This window comes from Manis javanica, chromosome 3 (assembly GCF_040802235.1).
Source record: "Manis javanica isolate MJ-LG chromosome 3, MJ_LKY, whole genome shotgun sequence".
NCBI classification, from domain to species: Eukaryota; Metazoa; Chordata; class Mammalia; order Pholidota; family Manidae; genus Manis; species Manis javanica.
The window spans coordinates 150,726,502-150,742,844 of NC_133158.1; the positions used below are offsets into that span (position 1 = coordinate 150,726,502).

Below are 16,343 nucleotides of genomic sequence, written 5' to 3' on the forward strand. Positions count from 1 at the left end.
AATAGGCATAAATAATAAGTATTTATTTCTAAAAATAAATAATTCCAAAACCATAATTAAATACATGTCAACTTGATACTAACTTCTCTTACACAGTATACATATGCCCTGTTTCACTGTATAAATGAATGGCTTAGGGGTAGACATTTATTTTTCATATGGTACAAAATATAAAATCAGAGTGAAGTAATTGAGAATATAAAAATACCAGTTTAAGAGATCTGTTATAATTTTAAACAATGAACTCACCTTGAGTATAGAACTAAGCTATGGAATTATCTTCAAGTCCTTTCATTAATCTATATGGTCCTCAAGCTCAGATATATATTTTCTTAGCAAAGCCATGACTTCTCTGCAATGCAGTCATTTAAAAAATGAAAACTTAATCCATTCATCATTTAAACCTTATAGTACAGACTGATGAGAGAGACCATGAATAAAAGCTATTGTACATTTGTCAATCAGCGGGCCTGACTCCCAATTATGCCTTTATCAACAATTTTGTCTGTTGTCTCTATCTTTCTCCTTGTATGAATCTATGTTTAGGAAGCAACGAAATTACCTCTTCCATTCAAACTGAGGGAAAAATATTCAGTTTTAAAAGGTTCCCTGTGGGTACTTGAAGGCAGGTAAAATTTATGCTTCTACTGCTTTCTCATCCTCTCCCGTACTTCACCTATGTAGCATAGGCTAGGTACTCTTACCTGTGAGAAGGCTAGGACAGGTAAGCTGTAGAGATATTCATAAATCCCTGAATTGCCTGCCAGATTTTAGGGGTAAGTGCTGATGGGCACTCTATTTTCTAACTTCTATCAGATTCCCAAATGGACCATAAGCTATAAAGATTAGGATCTCTTGGGATAGACTCTTCTTCAGGAACATAATACACTACAACAAGGATCCAGTAAATAGCTGTGGTAGTTATATTTTACATTTGAATTCACACGGGAGGTGGGGGGGGTTTACTCTTCCCCATCCACTCATCCCATCATGCCCATTAAGAATAGGAAAAAAAAAAAAAAAGACAAAGGAAACTACAGAGGCTTGGTCAGTTTCTATGCACCGTTTTCTCTGTGCAGGAACCTAGAGAGGCTACCTTTCCCGCCTCCGTTGGTGCCATGTAACTAATTCCAGCCCAGAGACCCTGAGTCTCTGGTTTAACTTCTGGTTAAACAGTGGTTTAACTTCTGAGAAGAGATGCTGAGAAGCCAATGTCCTTCCCTGATCTCTCTGTCAAGCTTCAGCTTCCTCAGAAGTCATATGTTGAAGAAAAATGTAGCCAACTTAGAGCCCTAAATTTCTGGACGAAGCACGACACCTTCGTCCAGCAATAAATCTTTGCTGGGATAAGCCACTGAAATTGAGATTTTTTTGTTAGCCACAGACTAACCTGAGACACTCAAAATAAAGATAATATACATACATATCAGACATGTTTTAAATCTGTATAAGCATTTATTTTAAAAAAAGGGTAGAGTTATTTACTTCAAGGGCTATTTCTATATTTTTGTAAACTATTCATTACAAACTAGACTTAAAACTAATCTATTTAATGACATACAACACAATCCAATAATCCATGCACTTTCCTAACAAACAGGAAAAAACCTAGCTTAATGTCCAAAACAAAACAGTTATTCTTGCATGCAATTACTTAAGTGGCACTGAGCACTTATACAATGGTGCTAACCAGGCCCCATCCAGAGCTGAGGATCACCGTCCTGGCTGCATGGCAGAGGACCCAAATCAGTAAACAGTACAACAGGAACCAGTGTGGGGAGCTACGGGGCTATCTCCCACAGCCCAGCCTGGGGAATGAAAAGACTAAGGGAGGCTCCCCAGAGGAACTGCTGCTGGTATTGAGTCCAGAAGACAGATGGGTAGTTGTTAATTAAGAAAACATGGGAAGGTTTTTCTGAGGAGAGAGAATGACAAGAAGGCATGAGTGGAGACAGTGAGATCAGTGTAAAAAACTCCAGGAGGCTGGAGAGGAGAGTCTAGACTGAAGAGTGGTTTGAGGTGCCCTATATAGGCCAAGGCAAGCTCATGCTTCAATATAAAATTTCAGTGCAATTAAAGGACCTTCTCATGCTTTCCTGGGCACTCCCAGTAGAATATTAAGGTGTATGTACACCTGTCCAATAGTCAGGAACAGTCATGGTTTTAAATCATTTTGGAGAATAATGAAATCAAGAAAAAAATGAATAAATGAAAGTTGCCATGGGCCATATTTATTCATTTGGATATATTGTCTCACTTTTCAATTTTTATATCTCTATTTATTTTAAAGAGAAATAAAACAAACTATTTCCAGGAGGAATAAAATCAAGAGACTACTTTACAAGCTTTATAGCTTTACATAATTTAGGAATTTTAACAATAAGAGATTTCACTTTTAGTATAATAGAGGGTCTAAAACCATGAAAATGGTAGCCAGTTCATAATCTTTCTGGGTCTAAGGAGCTCTACTTTAAAAAAAAAAGGATCATGGATTATTTATGTAAAAGGTAAAAAAATGTGGATTAGTAGCAACCATAAAGTAAATAGTAACATACTATAAAAAATAGACACATATTTACTATATGTTTCTAAATGGAACCTTTCATTTTTCACTTTTGCTTAGAATTATTTTTGCCAGGAAAGAATCAGAAAACATAATTCAACTATTCTAATCAAGGAATTTGTGCCTAGAGTGTGGATCAGACAAAAGTTAAGGACATAAACTAATCTTATTTGGTTGATACAAACAGTGGTATAAACCACAGCATTTAGCAACTACTTGTTTGGCAAATTTTTGCCTTATAATTATTTGAATTATGGTTAAATATTGTATCTGGTTTTGAGAGTATCCACTTCTGAGCTCTAAGTTATGTTTTGATATGTTGTAAATTTTTTAACCAAAAAAAAAAAAAGTCTGATACAATAACCTGCTCATTCATTTGAAATTGAACATTTGTTTTTAAAAAGCTTTTCAGGTTCACACAGGTAGTTAATTAGCCTTCAGCCTTGTACTACAGGCTGAGCTGCAAAACCTCTCCTAATAGCATGGGTTTTGGGGGTTACTAAAATACATTAGGGGATCACATGAAAAGGCAGCTCAGTAAGTAATATATATGCATGGGTAACACATTTTCCCCACCCTCACAAAATTTCTAGTGAAGGGGTGAGGCTGTAAACCAAGAAAAGTTAAGCTAAAGGATTTAAAAAGTAATAACAAAGGAGTGGGAACACAAGGCAGTGAGCCACCCAGACAACAAAGATGGAACTGAAGGTACAGAGGTGATGTCAGGGAGAGTAACCTCCTTCAGTCTGACTCCCAGGAAGTTTAGTTACCCTCTTTGCAAGGTCAAACTCTCTACCAACCTTTTTTTTACCCTTTCTCAGCATCCCTGGTATAGAGTATCTTCTATTATTCCTACTTTAATGAATCCTCATTCTTTTCCTCTCCGCTGACCCTGTACTTTGTTTTATGGAAAAAAAACATGCTTCCACTGAAGGAATACCTACACTCTTCTACAACAATCTTTTCTTTGCTGAATTCCAGCTGACACCCATTTCTCTTTTTATTGCTGAATTTCTTTTTGAGTTGTCTAAACTTGCTGAGTTCTCATACATATCTTGCAACTACTACTGACTCATCTTCTTGGAATCTGGTTTGCAATGAGGATTCTACCTCCTCCTTCCCAATTCTACTCAAATTGCTTTCTCAAAGGTTACTGGTGTCCTTTTAACTGCCAGAGTCAGAGTCCTTTCCTCACATCTTATCCTCTCTGTGGCCCCTGGAACCATTAACTACTTCCTCTTCTATTTTGCCGTGCTTGATAATGCACCATTCTCCTTTGCCTACTATGTATTAATCTGCTTTGTTCTCTGCCACTTTGATTTTTCTCCTTTCTGCCTGCTGATTACAGAGATGCACTAAGATTTGTCTTTATATTCCTTCTTCTTACTGTACATTCTTTCTCTGAATATAACACAGCATTATCCCATTAACAGCACTAAAAGTTCTATGTGAATAACTTCCAGATGCATTTCCTGTAAATTCAGCCATCCCTAACCAAATCAGTTACCTGTTACCTGCTTATTGTCCCTAGGAAAAAAGAGAACACATCAGGTCTAACAGCTGTATTTCTCATCTTGGCAAATGAAAACATCTTACCCTTAATTATCCAAACTACAAACCTCAAGGTCATTTGCAGCTAACTTTCTTAGCTATAAATTGAGAAAGGAGTGATCAAACAGTGATGCAATTGGAAACATTTACTGTGCATAACTTTTAAGTACTAATTTTTTTCAAAGCATAGTATCAATTTTCTTGAAATATCTGAGTGGGCTATGTAATTTTATTTTTCAAGATGGACTACTATGAAAAATAGAAACTAAATGATTTCCTATTATTAGGATGACTAATAGATTAGTCAGAAATGATATTCAGCTTTTATACTTCGGTGATTTCCTCTATGCTTTGTAGAGATAGTAAAAACTTTCTGCAGTAAAGCTCAGATAAAATTAAAACCTAGTGTTCTGGTAAGCAGTTCATTCTGAAGTCCAAGCTACCGTTCTTCTTGTTTTCAAATTTTTTAACATGTCATAGGTATAATGATACATTCAGCAATTCATTTATAAAATAGTAAGAAATAATTATTTTGAATAAAGCCACAAATGTTTGCATTTTTTCTAAATGTTATTTATGTACTTTTTCAAACTATGAAACAAGCCACTGTAACACAAGTCAAAAACGAGCTCAAGAAGTTGGTACCAAGATAAATAAATGCAACAGCTAGAAATAATTACATAGTAAGCCCTGAAGAATTGTTATTCGAGTATTTTCAAATGTCTACAGTGTGTTTACATAAGTCCTCTATTTAGCACAAGGGACACATTCCTGGGGAATGAGCCCCATGAGAGGGCACGATAGCCAGTACTTAGGATCAAGTGAGCTTGCTTCTGTCAGCAAAAGCTTTTCCTTTCTCTTCAAATTCCCAACCCAGTTTATTTCTGCAATCTTTCCATTCCCAGCCTATAGGAAGGTTTATTATGCTCTCCACAATGTCCCAAGACTTCCAATAAGCCTTAATTTCATTCTGATACCTAACCTGTTTCCTGAAAACTTTTTCTCCAGCAGTTAAAAACCTGCCATGACAGTGTCATACCCAGTGCTCTTCTTTTCTACAGCAAAGACAGCTAACTGTGTAAAAATATGTAGTGTGCTTGCTATTCCTTTAGTAACAATTACCCAAATGAAAACTGGGATAGAAAACACTAAATTCTTATAAACAACTGTAATTTTCTGAATCCATTTCTATTTATTTTATTTAGGATGTGATTACAAGGACCAATGTTTATTTTTAGAACAGTAGTAACTGCCCTTTTGCTTATAATTTGTGGTTTCTCATCTACTGATTCCCAAACGCTCTATGAAAGTAGGTAATTAAACCTACATAAACAATATCTTATAACCTAAAAGGTTCTCAGCCTACTTTAACAACTGGCTATTATCACAAGAGAAGATGAAAATTTCACCCAATTTCTTTTGATGAATTATTTGTAGTACTTTGAAATAAGTACTATTTCCTAAAAATAACAGACATGAAGAAGAATGAGTTACCACTAAGCTTATCCATTCATTCATCCACTCACTCACTCTGATTTTCACTAATACACTCATTTATTCAATAAGTACAAATTGGCTTACCCAGCTGTTTGAGGAAATAATATGCTTTGCTGATGCAGCAAATTTTATGTTCTCTAGTATTTGTTAAAGTGCATTTTCTTTTTAAGGGAAGAAACTTGTTTTCTGTACCATCTTTCTTCCCGTAATATTCACTTTCTCTCTTGTAAAATTCTTTTGGGCAACAGAAATCAGCCTCAACAATCTTTTAAATACAATCTTGACTTTTACAAATTATGATTTATCTTAAAGGAAAAGAAGAGTTTGGACTCTTTTCCACCCATGCCACTCTTCTAAATAGATCAAAATTTATACCGCCAATTATATTATAAAAGCAGTAATTATACTTTCAATTTTACTATTCATGAGAGCAATATATATGTGTATCAATATCAGACAGGACTCAGGAAAAGATTGACTTTTCATGGTATACTTTTAAACTTGCATTTATATTGCTTTTCAGATAAATGAATTACTCCACAAACAAGATAAAGTAGAATTTACACAAGGTGCTGTGCAGTACATTATCTCTGTTAGATTTTATTCAGTTCCCGGAAGATAGAATGGCGGGTATGCTTCCAAGGGCAGACACACAAAGTAACATGGTGATTAAATAGGGACCTATCACAAGAAATTAAATAACCGAGTCAAAGTCCACTGCTTTGTTTACAGTGTTCTTAAATGTTTTTTGTCTTATTATAAACCTGCTGACCTCCATCAAAAATGACAAAAAAATTATCAATCTCAAGTAGGAACTGACCTGATTCCATAAGAACTGGTATAATTGAGTTACAGGTAGAAAATGGACTACTTGCCAGCTAAAAAAAGGATCTAGTTTTAAAATATCTTTGAAATAGGAAATTATAACTATAATTAAAGGACAATTTTAACTCAATCTGAGGCTCTGTTATTAAAAATAAAGTACCAATTCCACTACTATTTTTTAAATAATTAACTTTATTTTTCAATCTGTTACTTTTCAACACACTAAATAATTTTGGCTCTATAATGAACCTAAAATCAAACTTTCCTCTCAGTTGAGATGTCCTTAAAGGGGTCCTTTTCCATGCAGAAATTTTAATATAGTACAGTTAGGTACTCCACTCCTTTATTCTATGAGAGTTAGTAAATGTTTGCAAATATGTCAGCACAGTTCCAAATTGTAATTACATAAAACAAAGTATAAGCTTGATCCTCAATCCTAGACTTTGAAAATATAATAAATATAGACTACTTATTTTCTTAAAGTGATTTTGTTTAGGAATTTTAATGTGGGACCTAAGACAGAATGTCACCTCAACTACTGCAATAATTGGGATGTGAGGCATTTCCAGAGAGGAAGTCAAAAGTGGTGACAATTACCAAACATTGTTCATTTCACTTATAACATTTCTTTTCTTAGCACTGACATTTTTATTTCCAAAAAAAACTCTCTTCAGGGAGAGATCCTACTGATTTTATTTGTACAATTGCCTCTTAGTTTTTAAAAGGGTGAAACAGAACAGATTAAGGTGCCAATAATACATGTGGGGAAAAGGCTGGGAGGAGATAAAAAAGTACTCAGGTATCCAAGTTATTTCATGTATAAAGGATTTTATAGGCTTAACTGGTTAATACACAGTGTTTCAATGATATCTCAAACTTAGTACCTAATTAAAAATTGTATAATGAATTGCTAAAATAAACTAAAAGCAGGCATTAGGAAATAAGAAAACAAAAAAAACACTAGTAAGGTATTTCCACACAGAAATGGTATGCTAGATCCATATATAATTCAGAGATGCCCAGCCATAAAAGTTAACTATTAAAGAGGATTGTAAAGAGCTAATATCATGCAATTTCTGTTCTAGTAAAAATCTTTTATGGTAAAAACAAAAGTGTGTGTATGTGTGTGTGTGTGAGTACTTCCATCTCTATGAATGTTTGTGTGTACAGAGGGAGAGAGTATTTAGAGGGGACAGCAAGAGAAAGAAAAGGAGGGTAAGTTCACTGACACACTGGAAATAAAAGCACAAAAGGGCCTTACTTTATACATAATTAGATACATGTATTAATTTTCCCATTTTTGGATTCAATTATAATTTAATAATACTGATAATTTTTCCATTTTTGCATTCAATGTTTTGTGCACCTTCATATTAATGTGTTTTTCAAAGTAAAATTTTAAAAAATGTTTAACAACTTAGCATTTGACAAGAGTCTGTTCTGGGGATATTCTGGAAAATTCCACACTATCATAATATTATAGAAGCACTACAGCAACATATGGTCTTTTTCAAATTAAGGAGACACAAATGTTCATAGAAACATTTGGTGTGATTTTAACTCTCAGCTGAAGTTTCCTAAACAACTGTCCTTCAGGTGCCAGCACACAATATCCTGGGTTTGAATACAAGGAGCTAATGTGTCTGGCTTAAATATAGCATGGCAAGTTATTGGAATATCTGTTTTGATTACCTAAAAACACCTTGATGGCAACCTAAGTATCAACATAAACCGTTAGGTTTAATGCTAAGCATAGTAAATTTTCTTTGTTCTTTTTTTAGTATGCTTTATGTTTTTAATACAGACTTTGATCAAAAGATGCTTTCTTCTTACTATTTCAGGGAATACACATCAAAAGAGAAGTAAAATTTATAATTAAAAAAAAAAAACTCAAAAGTTTTACCAATCATCCCCCATAAATATTTCAGCTTTTGGAATTATACTCTGACTTACCACATCACCTGTGTAAAATCTTTATTTTATGTTCATGTATTACAAATCAGTTTTATAATATTATGTATTTAATACCATATTTTGATAACTTCTTTATAGAAGGGTATATATATACATCAATGACATATTTACAGCTACATTTTTTCTCAAGTCTCTGGCACCAAAATTGAGTTTTAATGCCAGCAACATCACTTTCAACTGCGTGCAAGATTAATGTAAATGGATTCCAATAGCTTTTGATTCTTTAAATATGTTCTCTGTTTGAGAAATTTTATAAACAATTTCTACATTCATTAGTCAAGCTACATTGACAGTTTCAATTCTGCCAGGTCCCTAAACAAGACATCATAAAGATTCTATGTATATTTGGCTCCCTCGCCCACCCTTAGGATCTGCCTTAACCCTTCCTTCTGTCCCTGAGGGAGCTCCAGGAATCTCATGCTTTCTGAACTGCAGCCTCGCTTTCCAATCCCTTTGGTGGTCATGATATCCTTAAATGAGTTCTTCTGTTCCATTTTTGGAATTTATACTGTTTAATTTAATATCAAGCATGCACTGAGTGTCCACCATTTTCCAGACCCTGTGAGAGACATTGCAAATAAATAAAATAAACATCCCTGATCTCAATGAATTGAAAATCCAGTAATAATGGCAGACATCTAAGCAGCAAGGATTCAAGAAGTCCCTGCTCTGACTAGCATTCAAGGCTAACCCCTGATACTCAGCTGAGGCCAGTTAACTCACTGTCTCCATGACTTGAGCCTCAGCTGCTGGTTTGGGTTCTGCTTCAAAAGACAACACAAGAATGCTAAGTCTACCATTTGCTTAACCAGGATTATCCCCACCATCCTGTGACCCTGAGGCCAATCCTGATATCTGCCCAGACTGATAGAAGTTCACCCACCTTCCCGATGGTACAAACACTCATACCTGGGTCAAGTCCCATCTTTGATGTCTGTTTCCTCCTTTCTCCACTGGCCTCCACCAAGGTAAAATAGCCTCGACGGGGAAAGCATATAGGTTCTTGGGAGAATGGGAGACCATTATTCACCATATCCACCTATCCATCTCTAAAGACCCTATCCATCTCCCAAACTCCATGGGTTCCTGATTTTCATGAACCATGCATTTCATTCTGTGAACCTATCAATTATTAATAAAAGTCATTTACTGGAGGAGCTCTTTAGTTTATTACTGACCACAATAACCCAATATAATAGGTACTATTATTAGCTTCATAGATAAAGAAACAAGGGAGGTTACATAACTTGCCTAATAGCACAGAATTGGTAAGCAATGAGACTGGAATTCCAATCCTTGGAAGCCTTACTTCCAGAGTTTTCCCTAAACCACTACACTATGTTACTCTCCCCATCAGCACACATGACACAGTGATTATTCATCATAAAAGGAATCGGTAAGTATAAGAGGCCATATCACAGCTCAGTGGCAGGAGGAGCTTTGACTCTCTGGTTCCTGTTGTCATCGCTGGTGCTTGTGGAGAAAGTGCGTGTTTGTATGTGTTCTCATTTAGTTTTCCAGTCAGACAGTCTTGGGTCTGAATTCTGACTGAATCACTTTCTAGTTGGGTGACCTTGGAAAAATTACATAATAACATTAACAACTGATCGGTTATATTTTCTATATGCTAGCCACTGTGCTAAGTGCTCGGCATCCACTGTCTCATTAAGTTAAATTAAATCTTCACAAAAACCTTTGACAAGGAGATAATATTAATCATATTTTGGAGTGGGTGGGACCATGAATGACAGACAATAGTAAGTACCCCTTCCAAGGTCAAGGAGCCAGTGAGTAAACTGTAGCCCAGACTGAGGTGGGAGGTCGGTTAGAGAGAACCTTGTTGGCACTATGCCATGAGAAAGTCTAGGACTGAGCTGGGAAACTAGCACTCATCACCAAGGGTTACAATTAGTAAGGTCCTCTGAGGAGGGACACGGGAGCTGTACACCCCAGGTTTGAATTCCCGTGTCCAGCTGTGATACCTTGGGCACAGGTTATTTAACTACTCTTGGCCTCAGTCTCCTCATTCAACAAAAGTAAAATAATAACAATACATACCTCAAGGTGTTTTCGTTAAGAATAAATGAGATAATTATTGTAATGGTAATAAAGGAGCAGATAATAAAAAGCAAAGAGATTTTAATTTTGAATAATTCTGGTTCAGGAAGCCTTTATTTCCACACAACAAAATGAATAATGATTCATTATATGCAATAATGACTCAAAATATTCCTGTAGAATATTTTATTTTTGGAATATTTCATTTTTGAAGTGTAAAACTCTCCTAAGCATAAATAATGTCAGTATCTGGGCTCATCCCTAGACCAAATGCAAATTGTTCTTTTATTTGTATCCTATATGGAATGTCTAACAAGGCTGAGAACTTTTATTTGCTACAATAAAGGAAACATATCATAAAAGGCTTAACACTTGACATTTCTCAATTATCTATTGTAAATATTCTGCTCAGCCCACGAGTCTGGACAGCTCTCATACTCTCCAAGACGGGACAAGGAACAGACAGGAAACAGGAAAGAGTGCAAATGGAGAGGTATGCATCTTATGGGTTGAATGATGGCACAAATGTTCATGGAACATTACAACTGAGACTTTATTTCAAGAACTAGCCTAAGACTTCAAAGGCTTCCAGTGAATAACTACTTTGTATTTTTTCTGAAATAAGTGTTATAATTACTATACCAAACATATTTCAACAATTTCTTAACCTGGACTTTCTAAAAAGAGAATTCAAAGTTTACATTCTTAGTTGCACACTTTTTCTCATAGGTCCACCTTGGGTCTTCAGTCCATCTTGGACATCATGTAAGAGAATAAGATTACAATTTTCTCTCTCAAAGAATCACATTAAAGGAGCATGGGCATGGCCCTATTAAGTAATGGCAGGTATCCCATAAAGTCAGGGTGAATTTTGAATTTTAAGTAATAATTCTATCAAGCAATCAGAAAGCCTTTAATAAATATATCAAATCATTTCACATAAATATAATTACTGTAGCACAAAATATGTGCATTCTTTCCATTTTTTTGCTATCAGAAATAAACAGACACATTTAAAGATATGAGCTGAAGAGTTTTTCAATTCTGGAAACACTAGAAGTCAGTTAAAAATACTTAGAAACAGAAAAGGAACTGCCTATATTTGCACATAGGTCTAATCTTTTCAACTTTAGGAATTTAAATTTTCAGAAAATTGCCAAGTTTACAGGGTCATAAACTGAATAAATGGCATGTCAGAAGTTCTATACTCTCTTCAAACAGAAATATTTTATTGACTCTTATACTGTACTTTTCCAAATCCCAAAACAATGTAAGTCACCCTAAACAGGGCAGAAATACACAGAAATTCTAAAGGCCTCAGTCAGCTATCCTGCAGAAGTAAGCCCATGATTCTCAGCCATGCTCAGACACACCTGTAGAAAAAAGTCTCTTTAATTCCTAGTATCCACTCATTGCTCTGCAAGCATTGGCAAGATGGCCCCTCAAATGTATTGCAATTTCAATAAACAGCACTGCATAGTAGGAAGTGCAATGGATTAGAATTCAGTGATTTGCACTCTGGTCATGGCCCTAAGCTTATGAAATTTTGAATTATCTGTCCTCTGTTTCCTTATTTGTAAAAGGGTCATTCTATTACTTCTCAATAAATTTTCTATTCAGTTAGTTGCTGAGATCTTTATGGCATGGCTACTCATTGATACAATGTACCTTTTCCACACTTTAAAAAAGTAACCACTATACTTACTCTATTACTGTATTGTGTCCTGCATATGTGAAGTGACTTTGTCCATAAAACATTAAATACAAGACTACCAATAATTCACTATGTTCTATTAAAAAGATTTTTAAGTAATTTCAGAGTTTTAAAGTAATTTTATAAATGTCCCTAATAAGTTCTCTCAGTCTATCTTAATATTTGGTTAAATCACTTAAAATTTATACACACACACACATACACACACACACCTGTGTGTGTGTACAGATAGATTAGATAGGTAGTTTCTTGTTCCAGGGGACTGTAAGAATTCTAAATAAAAAAGAGGGAAATGCACTCAATAGACCAACCTGAGGATAATGCCAACTCGTAGTTTGAGACTGTGCCATACATTTTATAAAACTGTAAACTCATTATAAATGTTACAAATCAAAGCATTAAAGAACTATTAAAGGATCAACCTTATACTTAATTTTGTGCAGCTATTAGTAAACATCCTTCTTTCTCACTTTTAAAACCTCACTTACATTTTTGGTTATTGAAATGAAAAAAGTTTCAGTGTAACAGTAAGCTAATAGCCTTGATTCTAACTATAAGGGAATCAATTAACAGATTAAATCCATATGAAAAGAAAACAAAGGGGGAAAAAAAGAAGTCATGAATTAATAGAAGGCATCAAAAATCTCATATTAGAAGGGTATCTTAATAGCACTTCACAGATTAATGCTTACAAATGGAGGCAGGTTAAGGAATAAAGGGTTATAAATAAACAGCTGCCACAAAAGCTATAATGTTGAAGAGCTGATTTGTGGTGTTCATTCCAAGATGCTGACTTCTCTCCCCAACCCCTCACACACATACACAAACACCCCACATACATCCTTCATCCAGGTTATTCACACCCATACTGAGAGGTTTTATTTCCAAAAAAAAATAGGGCCAAGGCAAAAATTCCCTTTTTAAAAACTAAAAATAAAGCCTTGAAAGAAAAGAGTCTGCTCCACTTAGAATGCTAAGCAGTAATTTCTCACAAAGGACAATAATGTATCCTAGCACTACCACAATCTGAGCTGTTCTTCCTATTCCTCTTGAATTAATTATGGATTTAGGAATTTGAGTTTAAAGATTTGGAGATCTATTCACTTACTGTTTCTGTTTTTAAACATTAGCAGAAGGGTAAATAAAATACAGGCGTTTGGAAAAATAAATAATTTCTATTTTATTTTTAACTTTCAATTCTCAACAAGGTTTCTTTTATTAGATACACAATGCAAATTGTGGAGAAAAAAAGTGCTCCACAGATTCCAATTCAAAGAATGAAGAAAATATTTCTCAAAATCTATTCAATGTGCCAAGTTTACTATAAATAGAAATGTGATTATCACACCAAATTCTTAAAAGTAGTATTTTTAGTAAGCAGTTCCCCCATCTAAGACCCATATTTTGTTTCTATCATCTAACAGAATTCCCCAAGGATACTCTTTAGCTATTTAGGCTACATTAAATCCATAGCTGTAGGTCTTTTCTGCTTCTAGAACAGCTTCCTAGAGAAATTGGAATCTTACCTTTACATATCTTCTGGAGAGGTTTCTTGGCGCTTTGAAAAGTCCTGAGGTCTATGTCAAACGGCCATTCTCTTGCTCCCAGTGTCTTAGGGGCTTGGAGAAATCCCAACACCTGCTGCTACCACTGAGTGTTGAGGCTAGGAAAGCTTCAGGGTTTTGACAGCAGGATCACTGAGCCACAGCCAAAGCTTGGGAAGCCTTAACAACTGAAAGCAGGTGTAGAAGGCAACATGGTACCCAGCACGGGGCTCAATTGTAGCAGCAGGGGGAGGAATATTCCCACCCTCACAAGGGTTTAGAGGCAGCCATCAGGGAACCCAAGGCTTTGCCAATGGACAGGGCCAAGGAAGTGGAGACATGACCACATAGCACAAGACCCTGGGGGAATGGGTACAACTAGCACAGAGCTCAGGTAGCGCTTGAAAAGAATCACCGAAATTCCCCAACAGAACACAAGAAGCAATGGCAAAGTGCAACAAAATACATGGAGATAGGCCATTCTAGCATCCCATAAGAAAGCCAAAACCACAGTTGAGGGGGGATATGGAGCTCTAGTTCTAGAAAGAGAAGTAAGGAAGACATATTATAGTATGCCTACTGTACTTGAGGTTAAAAATCTATTAAGTGACATAAAATCCCTGAACCCTTTCATTGTAACATTTATATTAAGATAAGGAAATTTACAAATACTAAAATTCATAGGGTGCTGATCTACAAGGCAACAGGGATTAAAAGACAAAGTTGTCTGTTATTGGAGGAAATGAAAAAACAGAAAAAAGGTTAAATGGAGCTATTTTTAAATTGAGAAATAATTAAAATTGCTTTTTAAATTAAGTCAACAGGTTTGACCAAATACATCACCTTCTATTATGATCAGATGAGGGAGACTGAAGGAATTCAATGAAGCAAGAGAATATGAAGAAAAAGCAGCAAGTGGAAAAGAAATATTCAGAATGAGAACAGGGAAGAAAGAAAAGGAAAAAAAGGAAAGAGGAGGAAGAAAGGAAAATTGAATTAATTTAGTAGTCTTTAGTGCATTGTCAGATAAACTCACTAGATTCTCCTGAATCTGGCTTCGCCGTGTTAAATTTTCCATGGAGATGCTTATAGCTTGTTAATCATTATTCACAGTTCTTCAACTGCTTACAAGCTCTCAGAAACTCTTGTTAAGGAGACCACTGAACATTAAATATTAAACAGTTGCAAAAGATAGACCCTAAGATAATTTTGCTTTTATGAACTGGATAAAATCAAGTCAGAGACTAAATATAAAGTCTGACAGAACTTTAATAATCCCTGATATGTATCAAAGTAAGACTGATCAAGTTCATTTAGGATCTGTTTTTCAAGACTAGAAGTAAATTAACCATGCATAGTATTTTATACTTGTTTTAGAATTAAATGAGAATAAATTCTACTGCTTGCTAGCAGTTGTGTGTGTATAATTCGTGACTTCGGGTAATCACACACACATATGTAAATAATGGTTCATATATAAATGTAATATATATATGGTTATGTTATATAATATATATAGGTATATGTGTTAAGTAATGTCTAGGCAGCATTTTAAAATTGAGAATTGATAATGGAAGAAGAAAAGGAATCTGAATTTCCCTTTAAAAATATTTTCATTTTATAAACAATGTTTGTGTTTAGATATTGGTTTGAGCTAAAAGTTATTTTTTTAACATAATCATGTCAACATGATAGGTTTTGATAAGGAAAGACTGAGTGAGCCACTACAGTAGAAGACAAATGGAAGCTGACTTTTTTTTTAACATAACAGCCTGAACTTTAAATGAAATATAAAAAAGTTTGTTTTTCTGACCTGTGTCCTCAATCCCACTCATGAAAATCAGTCTCAACAATCTAAACAACAAAAACCAAAACAAATAATGTAGAAGTGAATAAATGTTATCAGTGTGAAATGGTAGAGTATATTCATTCATAAAGATCTTCAGATTATATGATTATCAGGATTATTTTCAGTGGAAATAAGAAAAATCACTACTGGCTTTTAAAAGTAAACGTTACACGTACTAAAGTATCTTACTGAAATAATATCAACTCTTGTAAACCAGTGTTTCTCTGTTGTTAAGCATCACAACGGGAGAAATTTTTGACATATGTGCTCACAATTGTATCCCTGAACCTAGTTATCAGCCTTGCAGCACAGTAGGTGCTCAGTAAGTATTTATTGGCTGAATGGGGTGCCACATGGGAAAAGGCACCCTCAGAAAGCATGTTACATACAGTAACTGCACTCGTGGGGGTGAGGATTTAATAATGTGCAACCGTTGAACCACTGTGTTGTATAGTTGAAACAAATATAATATTGTATATAAACTATACTTCAATAAAAAATAAACAAGCAAAACAAAACAAAACAAAGGCATGTGAGTGTGAGCAAGGTGAGAAGGGGGTTTTGGTCATATGCATTTCTTAAAAGCTAGAGAAGTTAACAAGGTGTCAGCATGCATGATTTCTTGCGACTTTAATTATGCTACTGCAATTCCTAAATGGAACCATCTACCTTTTATGGAACACCCAGTAATCATGGATTAATTTTTCTAGGAAAATATGGTCTACATCTTTATGGAAAACTTAATATTTCTGTATTCTAATCTTTTGA

General features: G+C 34.8%; 1 protein-coding gene across 18 annotated transcripts in view; it reads right to left on the reverse strand.

Moving 5' to 3' along the window:
- The window catches only part of MBNL1 (muscleblind like splicing regulator 1), a 206,906-nt gene that overhangs the window by 101,263 nt on the left and 89,300 nt on the right, over positions 1-16,343 (reverse strand). Inside the window, exon 2 of one of the 18 annotated variants that reach the window (XM_037008228.2) lies at positions 13,709-14,265. The exons of 16 other annotated variants lie outside the window; for them this stretch is intronic. The gene's annotated coding sequence lies outside the window, so the exon portion shown is untranslated. The remainder of the gene's footprint in view (positions 1-13,708; positions 14,266-16,343) is intronic. One more of the 18 variants, XM_073232201.1, reaches the window with a different exon arrangement.